This window comes from Aotus nancymaae, unplaced genomic scaffold (genome assembly GCF_030222135.1).
Source record: "Aotus nancymaae isolate 86718 unplaced genomic scaffold, 86718_ANA_hifiasm-v0.15.2.pri h1tg000075l, whole genome shotgun sequence".
NCBI classification, from domain to species: Eukaryota; Metazoa; Chordata; class Mammalia; order Primates; family Aotidae; genus Aotus; species Aotus nancymaae.
The window spans coordinates 1028176-1037630 of record NW_026988490.1 but is presented as its reverse complement, the minus strand read 5'-3'; positions in this window follow the sequence as shown (position 1 = coordinate 1037630).

The window sequence follows — 9455 nt, the reverse complement described above, 5'->3', positions numbered from 1 at the left end:
TGAGCACTGGAACATCATGTGCATTCTGCTATTGTTGGGTGTCATGTTCTACTCGTGCCAATGGAGCCAAGTTGGTTAACAGTGTTCTTATGTCCACCTTTACTAATTATCTTACCCATGTTCAATCACATACAAGAAAGGAGCATTGAAATTCCAAACTATAATTTCGAATGGTCAAATTTTTCATTTCATTTCAAAAGCCTATGTTGGAAATGTAACCCTCAATGCAACAGTGTTTAATAAAGCAACATTCAAAACGTGATTAGGCTGTGAGGGCTCTGCCCTCATCAATGGATTCATGCTGTTATTTCAGGGTGCATTCCTATAAAAAAAGACATTTGTCCCATCCATACCCTCTCTTTGCCCTTCTACCATAGGATGACACAGCTAGAAGGCCCCTTACCATATGCCAGCCCCTTGATCTTTCCAGCCTCCAGAAATGTGATCCAATAAATTTCCATTCATTACAAATACTCAGGCTGTGGTATTCTGTTACGTCAGAGCAAAACTGACTGAGGCAGATAACTGGTAATCTAAGTGTAGTATCTTTTGTATCTAGATATCCAGTTGTCCTAGCAGCATTTGTTGAAAGACTGTTCTTTTCCATCTCAGAGAGGACAATGTCCAGATAACACTCCTTCTTGGGGTGCAGGAATCATAAGCAGTCTTGGGTTCCTTGGGTGTGCCTCTATGGCACAATATTACTGCCACAAATGATGGCTTGAGTGACCAGAACCTCAGTATTCTCAGCACACTGTGCCCAAAATAGAACTTCTGTTCTGCAGAAGGGACTGGGCAGAAAATGAGAGCTCCACCTTTCAACTACTTGCCCAGGACTTAGCCTCAACAACAGGTAGCTGGCAGCCAGAACAGAACTGCTAGTGTCCTGCTTGCCAAGGAAGGAAGCCTTCCTTCTAGGTGCTAGGGAAAGATGGAACCGTGTGCTCTGGGCTTAAGAAGTCTTGAGCAGACTCTGCCTCACTGAGAAGGGAAAGGAGAGAAGAAGCACTCTTGTTTCAATCACCACAGACTCACCTTTCTTTATGAATTTTATAGGTTCTTGAAATGGATGTCTCATTTAATGTTTGCTCTTAGGGCCATTTTAAGAGGCTTTAAATGGCTTTTACTTTGCATAGTTTTCAAAGGTTTCACTGGGGATTGCATCAGTAGTCTTTACAGTGTCATGCCAGAAGTTGGTCTCATAAACCTGGAGATTTTAATGTTATTTCTTGATATGGACCACACCATAAGCTTTAGATGACACAGTGCGGTGAGCAACCAAATTCAACTGTCTAGAGAAACCATCAGGATCTTTCAGTTATGAGTACCATTAATTATCCACAAATACAACAACATAGAAAGCTCCAAATAAAATAACGTGAATGAATTTGTCTATGTGTACATTTGAACCCCAAAGGGTATCTCATCACAGAGGTTATGCCAGTGAGTCACAAGCATTTAAACTTTCTCAGACAGCAGAGCTAGGGTAAAAAGTGAAGACCTTTCATAAGGATTGGATCATCTATGTGAATCACTAAAGGAAAAGAAAAATCACACTCAGATGCCCTGAAATGATGACCCTAAACATCACAGAGGCCAGTTAAAAATAGACCAAGGTCTAATAAAAATTTCTCAGTCAGCAAAGATACCACTACTTCTGAACCATAAAAATTGCACCTCCAGCTAGCAAAATGTTCTCAACATACAATGGCAGAGAAAGAACCAAGATATATTTTCTCTGAAAATACATTAAAATTAAGAACTCAAACCACTAGATGGACTGGAAACCAAAACCATATAAATACTAGAAGAAAAACTAAGAAGAACTCTTTTGGACACGAGTCTAGGCAAAGAATTCATGACTAAGACCTCAAAAGCAGAAGCAACGAGGATGGACAAATGGGAATTAATTGAATTTAAAAGGTTCTACACAGCAAAAGAAATAATCAACAAAACAGACAACCTGCAGAATAGGAGAAAATATTTGCAACCTATGAAACTGACAAGGAACTGATACCCAGAATGTACAAGGAACTCAAACAACTCAACCAAAAAACCCACACAAACAACACTGTTAAAAAGTAGGTGAAGAACGTGAGTAGACATTTTTAAAAGAAGACACACAAATGGCCAACAAGCATGTGAAAAATGCTCAATGTTACTACTCAGAGAAATCCAAGTTAAAACCACAATGAGGTATCATCCTATATCAGTCAGAATGGTTATTATTAAGAAGTTGAAAAGTAACAGAGGATTCAGAGAAGAGAATGCATATACACTGTTGGTGGAAATGTAAATTAGTAGGAAAACAGTACGGAGAATTCTCAAAGAACTAAACACAGAACTACCATTTGAGTGATTCCACTACTGGTATATACCCAAATGAAAAGAAATCATTATAACAAAGATACCTGCACCCATATGTTTATCATAGTAAAGACATGGAATCAACCTAAGTCATCAGTGGATGACTGGATAAAGAAAATGTAGGGGCTGGACTCAGTGGCTCACGCCTGTAATCCCAGCACTTTGGGAGGCCGAGGTGGGTGGATCACAAGGTCAGGAGTTCAAGACTGTCCTGGTCAACATGGTGAAACCCCAACTCTACTAAAACACAAAAAAATGAGCCAGGCATGGTGGCGGGCACCTGCAGTCCCAGCTACTTGGGAGGCTGAGGCAGGAAAATCGCTTGAACCTGGGAGACAGAGGTGGCTGTGAGCTGAGATCGTGCCCCTGCGCTCCAGCCTGATGAAAGAGCATGACTCCATCTCAAAAAATAAAAGAAAAAGAAAATGTGGTGTGCAGGTAACAAACCTGCATATGTACCCCTTGAATCTAAAATAAACGTTAACATTATTTTTTTAAAGAAAAGAAAATGTGGTATGTATATACAATGAAATATTATTCAGCCATAACAAATAATGAAATTGTGCTTTCTGCAGCAACATGGATGGAACTGCTGGCCACTATCTTAAGTGAAACAACTACGAAACAGAAAGTCAAATACCATATGTTCTCACTTATAAGTGGGAGCCCCAAATTATGTGTATACATGAAAACAGAATGTGGAATAATCGTGACTAGAGATGCAGAGGGTGGGAGGATGGGATGGGGTGAGGGGCAAGAAACTACTTACTTAATGGCTACAATGGACACTACTTGGGTGACGGTTACACTAAAAGCTCAGACTTCACCATACACAGTACATCCATGTAACAAAACTGCACCTATACCCCATATAAATAAAACATAAAGTTGGGCTTGAAAGGATCAGAAAACGCTTCTCATGGAAATAGATACACAAAGTGGGTAAAACAAGTTTCTTACAGTAGTTTCATTATATCAAGCCCATAAATAAATATTTGTATGGGATGGAACTAAGAGCACACACACAATCCTAGAGTTAACATCTAGGATTAGTGTATTCCAATTGAGTATAATTGTTATGTCAATATAACTCCTCATGGCAAAAACAGGTCTCATTGACCTAAGTTATGGAACTATCCACACAAACATCAATTTGGTCCTATAAACTCTTACCAGATGCTATATCCTTAAACCCTGGTGACAAAGTGAACAGGACACCAGGACAGTCATTATAGGACTTCTGTGTAGTGACCAGGTGCCTCAGAAGCCTGAGTTCACTTTTTAATTATTCTCCATAACTTTGATAGTATTAGGACAATAGTTCAAAAATGAAAACTGTATTTCTCACGCGTGCATGGCTCATGTTGACTATCATAATTTATACACCCAGAATATTATCCTTACTGTTAAAAGACCCTCCTACTTAAGCTGTAGCCTAGCAAACACCAAACACGGACATAACAAAGGAAACAGGTCCTTAACAAGTTCTTGAATATATCTTCAAAAAAGCAGCATCAAGAACAACAGTAACTGACCACAGCATTTACTTTCTATTATAAGCAAATAAATAAAGCAATATAAATATCAGGAACTTTAAAAGATATCAAGCTTCATATATTTTATTCAATATCACACATTATAGGCAACATGAGATTTATGTGAATCTCAATCTTGAGGTCACTATTGGCTGTGTCTTTCAGCTATGAGTAGTTCATCAATTATCAGAACACATTACAACACCACAGCCACCTCAATTATATAACAGGGATGAATTTATCTATGCATGCACTTCAACTCTCATACATACAAAGATATACCATAAAATCACAAAAGTTACCAAGTTTCAATTAAAGCAAATTCAGATAAAAAGTGCAGATTCTCTCATGAAGATCTTATGAAGTAAGCCAGCCAGTGGTAAGGAAAAAATCTATTATGATATTCAGCCTTCCTGACTGAATAAAACTAAGTATTTTAGTGTCCTATTTTCACTAGTCCAGTACTCTGTTTAAAATTTTACCAACGAGGCCAGGCGTAGTCACTCGCACCTACTTGGGAGGCCAAGGTGGGTGGATCATGAGGTCAGGAGATCAAGACCATCCTGGCCAACATGGTGAAATCCCATCTCTACTAAAAATACAAAAGTTAGCTGAGTTTGGTGGAACATGCCTATAATCTCAGCTACTCGGGAGGCTGAGGCAGGAGAATCACTTGAACCAGGGAGTTGGAGGTTACAGTGAGCCGAGATCGCACCACTGCACTCCAGCCTGGCAACAGAGCAAGACTCCGTCTCAAAAAAACAAAAACAAAAACATAAACAAAAACTTACCACCAGAAACCACTCACACAAAATCATGAAATTGTGTATCTTCTACCAAGCAAACATTGAGAAACACATGGGGAAAAACACCAAAGCATTAGTTCCAAAAATGCCAGAGAATTAAGAACCACAGAGCACTGGCTGGGCATAGTGGCTCACGCCTGTAATCCCAGCACTTTGGGGGGCCTAGGAGGGTGTATTGCCTTAGCTCAGGTGTTCAAGACCAGCCTGAGAAATATGGCAAAACCCCATCTCTACTAAAAATACAAAATGGTGATGTGCAATTGTAGTCCCAACTACCTGGGAGGCTGAGGTATGACAATCACTTGAACCTGGGAGGCAGAGGTTGCCATGAGCCAAAATTGCAGCACTGTACTGCAGCCTGGGCAACAGAACAAGATGAAAGAAAGGGGAAAGGGGAAAAACAGGACAAAGGGGAAAAAGGGGAAAGGGGAAAAAGGGGAAAACGCAAAGGGGAAAGGGGAAAACGGAAAAGGAAAAGAAAAAGAGAAATGAAAAGAATGAGCACTAAAGTCGGCTAACAGGCATGGAAATTGTTGGCTACTTAGAATTGAATATTAGAATCGTACAGAAAGAAATCCTAGGACAGTTTCATTTACTCAAGCCAAAATAAAATTCCCCTGGAATGGGACTCAGTAAGTCCATACCCCATCCTCCTATTGTCACCTTAAGCCAGCTCTCAGATTAAGTCTATCAAATGTGATCCATAGGCCATCACATCTGCTCAGACAAGATTACATTTGATCATTCACCCAACACATGGCACTCTGCAAACATACATCTATTTATTTCTGTAAACTCTTACCAAAAATGAAACTCTTCTACTCTGGTATAAAAAATAGACTGTAGTTTGGCACACTGAGTGCACAATTCTGGGGTGGGAAAAGTTGTGCTGGGGGCATCAAGCCAAAAAGTCCTCTTTCTAATTTTTACCTAAAAAATGGGAATAAGACAGTAGTCAAAGACAAGAAATATACCTCTCATATGTACTTTTTATGTGTGACATTATTTCATTTCTAGAAGTGGGTGATGAATCATAAGATGTATTAATTAGGTTATAGATGATTGATTCAACAAAGAAAATAAGAACAAAGTATACAGGTTTCACCTCCTTAAAGAATCTGCCTAGCGGTTTTACACAGAAATGAAAGCTCCCATTGGTAATCCCTTGGTTATACAGACAAAAAGCCACCTCAGAAAGCACTGGCTTCATCCATAGCATACCTATTACATTGCAAAGAGCATAATGAAAACACGAATTTATGATTGGGAATCAGATATAAGGCTGCACTGTTATTTAATTTCATGTATCACAGGCAAAGCATAGACTAGAATCTCAATCCCCAGGTCACAACTGATTAGGTCATTTGGCTGTGAGTAGGTCTTTAATGATATGTAAACACCACAACAGCATAGCAACTTTAAAATAATACAGTAGTTGTGAATTTGTTCCCTACTGTATTTTGACCTGAATATTGTATCATCAAGATGAATCTCAAAATAGTAAATCAAAGCAAATTCTTGTAGAGTGAAGATATTATTATGACGGTCCCATCACAGGAAGTTCAGTAACTTATTGAGAAGAAGAACACATAATAATATTCATATGACAGAATGAATGAAACCAGTTATCTTAAAGGCCACATTCACTGTTCTGATAGCATTCTTGAATTTATCAGTCACCAAAGCAGACACTATCATCTATTATATCTATTAAATTATGTATCTCATGCCACTTGAAACTCCAGAAACACAAATTAAAAACAAATAGACAAGGCATAAGCTTCTAAGTAACAGGAGAATTAGTCATTAAACACTTCATCAGGCTAACACATTCTAAAAGTGTGTTTTTATTTAGATGAGCATACAGAAAGATGACAAAAGTAAGTTTCTTCCGAGTCTCATTATCTCAAGCCCTAAATACAATTCTCCCAGAATAAATCTAAGGGAGGCAAAATCCTAACCCTTACTTGTCACCTATCCTGGGGTCCATAGCTCCTAATAAGCATGATTTTTAATTCATAATTTTTGTTGAAGTTATACGAAATCCTATGAGCACATACATCCTCTTGGAATGGAAAGATGCCAACATTAAACCCTGGTACTAGGGTAAACTGAAGTTCAGGTGGACTTGAGACAGGACACCTGGATAGGAAATGGGTACAGTCAGTTTCCTCCGTGGCAGCAGGCTAAAAGTGTATTTCTTCAGTATTCTTTATCCAAAGGGACAGAGACAGGACATTGCGAATGAACCTCTCATGTCCTATAGCTCATGTATGCTATTCCTTAATTAACACAAACGGTCAGTTCTGAAAAAATGACCCAGGACAAACTATAAACCATCGATTCACCAAACACTAGAAGGGCAAAGCATACAGCTTTGTTTGCTTTTTGATTTTTTTGGAGATGCAGTTTTGCTCTTGTTGCCCAGACTGGAGTGCAATGGTGCAATCTCAGCTCACTGTAACTTCTGCCTCCCAGGTTCAAGCGATTCTTTTGCCTCCGCCTCCCAAGCAACTGGTATCACAGGCATGTGCCACCACATCCTGCTAATTTTGTATGTTTAGTAAAGATGAGGTTTCACCATGTTGGCCAGGCTGGTCTTGAACTCCTGACCTCAGGTGATCTGCCCACCGCAGGTGATCCACACACCTCGGCCTCCCAAAGTGCTGGGATTACAGGCATGAGCCACCGCACCCGGCCCATACAGTTTTTTTATTTGGGAAAACCTGTCGGGTGGTTCCATGCAGAAACAGGAGCTTCCCATTGATCATCTCTTATCTACATATTCAGGAAGCCACATCAGTAACAACTGGCACTGAGCATTGTGTATACAGCAATTATAATAAACCTACTGGAGACACATAAAATTCAGGATATGGCTCTAAGACACCAGGCAAGCAACTCCTAATTGTGTTCAATTTCACAAATTAAAGGCAATGTTTATACCTGCATTTCAAACTGCTAGCTCCAATCCTTACTGGCTTTATGTTATGAATCAACGACCCCAAATATCACAAAATTACGGCAAACTGAAAATAATAAATATGCCTACCCTTGTATCTAGCCAGAAGACTAGCACACTATAAAGACAATGCCAATGAATAATAAAACTTCTCAACATATTCATCCAATTTCAGTAAAATGTGAAGTTTTTCTTATAAGGATCTCATCAGTTAGGTTAGTCATGCGCTCATTGAGAACTCATAATGGGGTTCATGCTGATTGAACTGAAAAACCTACGTCCAGTATTTTGATAATAACAGAACCACATAGTGCTCAGCAGCTGAAAATCAGGTATCAAATTACTCAACAATTTATTCAATTTCAAATTTCACAGACAAGGCGTATTATGGAATCTCTCACATTCTCCCCTTGTCAGACTCTTTCAGTCATGACAAGTTCATCAATGGCTAAATACATCCCTACATCATCACAGTCTTATAAGGGAGGAATTGCCTTCTCGTGTATTTAGAACGAAATGGATTTTGCACATCTAACATGGCACCAATTAATGACAACATTTCTCAAATTTCCATTAAACCAAGTTCAGGTAAAAAGTATAGATTTTCTTATGAGGATCACAGCAAGAAGGTCAGTCACTTAGGAAGAAAAACCCTTAGCGATGGTTATATTGGCTACACGAGTAAACTTAACTTTCTTAGAGGTGAATCTTAACAGTTCAATGATTTATTTAAATTTTATCAATAAAGCCTGCCCCTTACATCTAAACAATGGAATGGTGCATCTCTTGCCAGTAAGACTTACTGAAACAGCCATTGAGAAAAGGGTGCAGGAAAATTAGTAATTACATATTACTTAAATGATGCTTAAAGGCTCAACATTTGTTATTCACTGTAAAGCAAATAAACAGAGGTGGGGAAAATCCCACAAAGGGTTAACTGTCTTAAGCGCCAAACAAAATTCCCCAGAGGGGAAAAAAGAAACCCAAATCCACTCCCAGTATCGACACTGATAACATTATCATTGTTTCAAGTACCATTGTTGGCACTGATGACGTCTTTCAGATGCTTATGTTTACTCATTCAACAAACATGAATACCATTATGGGCTCTTTCTTAATGAGTAACTGATCTAGTTGATGGAACCTTCAAAGGAGAAATACCTCCATTTACTGAAATTACATTGACATCATGTTGAAAAATGTTGTGATTAATTTGTACAGTCTCTATAATAAAAATAATCTTATGGTCTAAACACAGGAGTAAACATATGCACTCCCATTATATTGTTTTCAGGTTTCTATGATTTTATAATATGATGTTTCAGTCATCATGTCATGACTTTTGAAAGAGTGTGACAACTAGGAGAATGGGAGAGATTCCATAATATACCTTGTCTGTGAAATACAAAATTGAATTAATTGTTGAGCAACTTGATACCTGATTTTCAGCTGCTGAGTGCTATGTGGTTCTGTTATTACCAAAATACTGAAAGTATATGCTATAAATAAATGCCAGATGCTACTGATAAAAGAATCAAAGTATTAAATATTCTTAAATGTCACTGTCTTCAATTATTAGAAGTTCATCATTGGCCCCAAAACATTCTAACACTATTAAAATTTATTTAACCATATATTTACACCCAAATACTACACATTAGGTATGTCACCAATGAGTTACGAGATTTCTCAACTTTCACAAGTCAAGTTCAGGTAAAATTAAAGATTTTCTCATGAGATTGGATCAAGCAAGCAGGTCAGTTACTCACTAAAAACAGATACTAT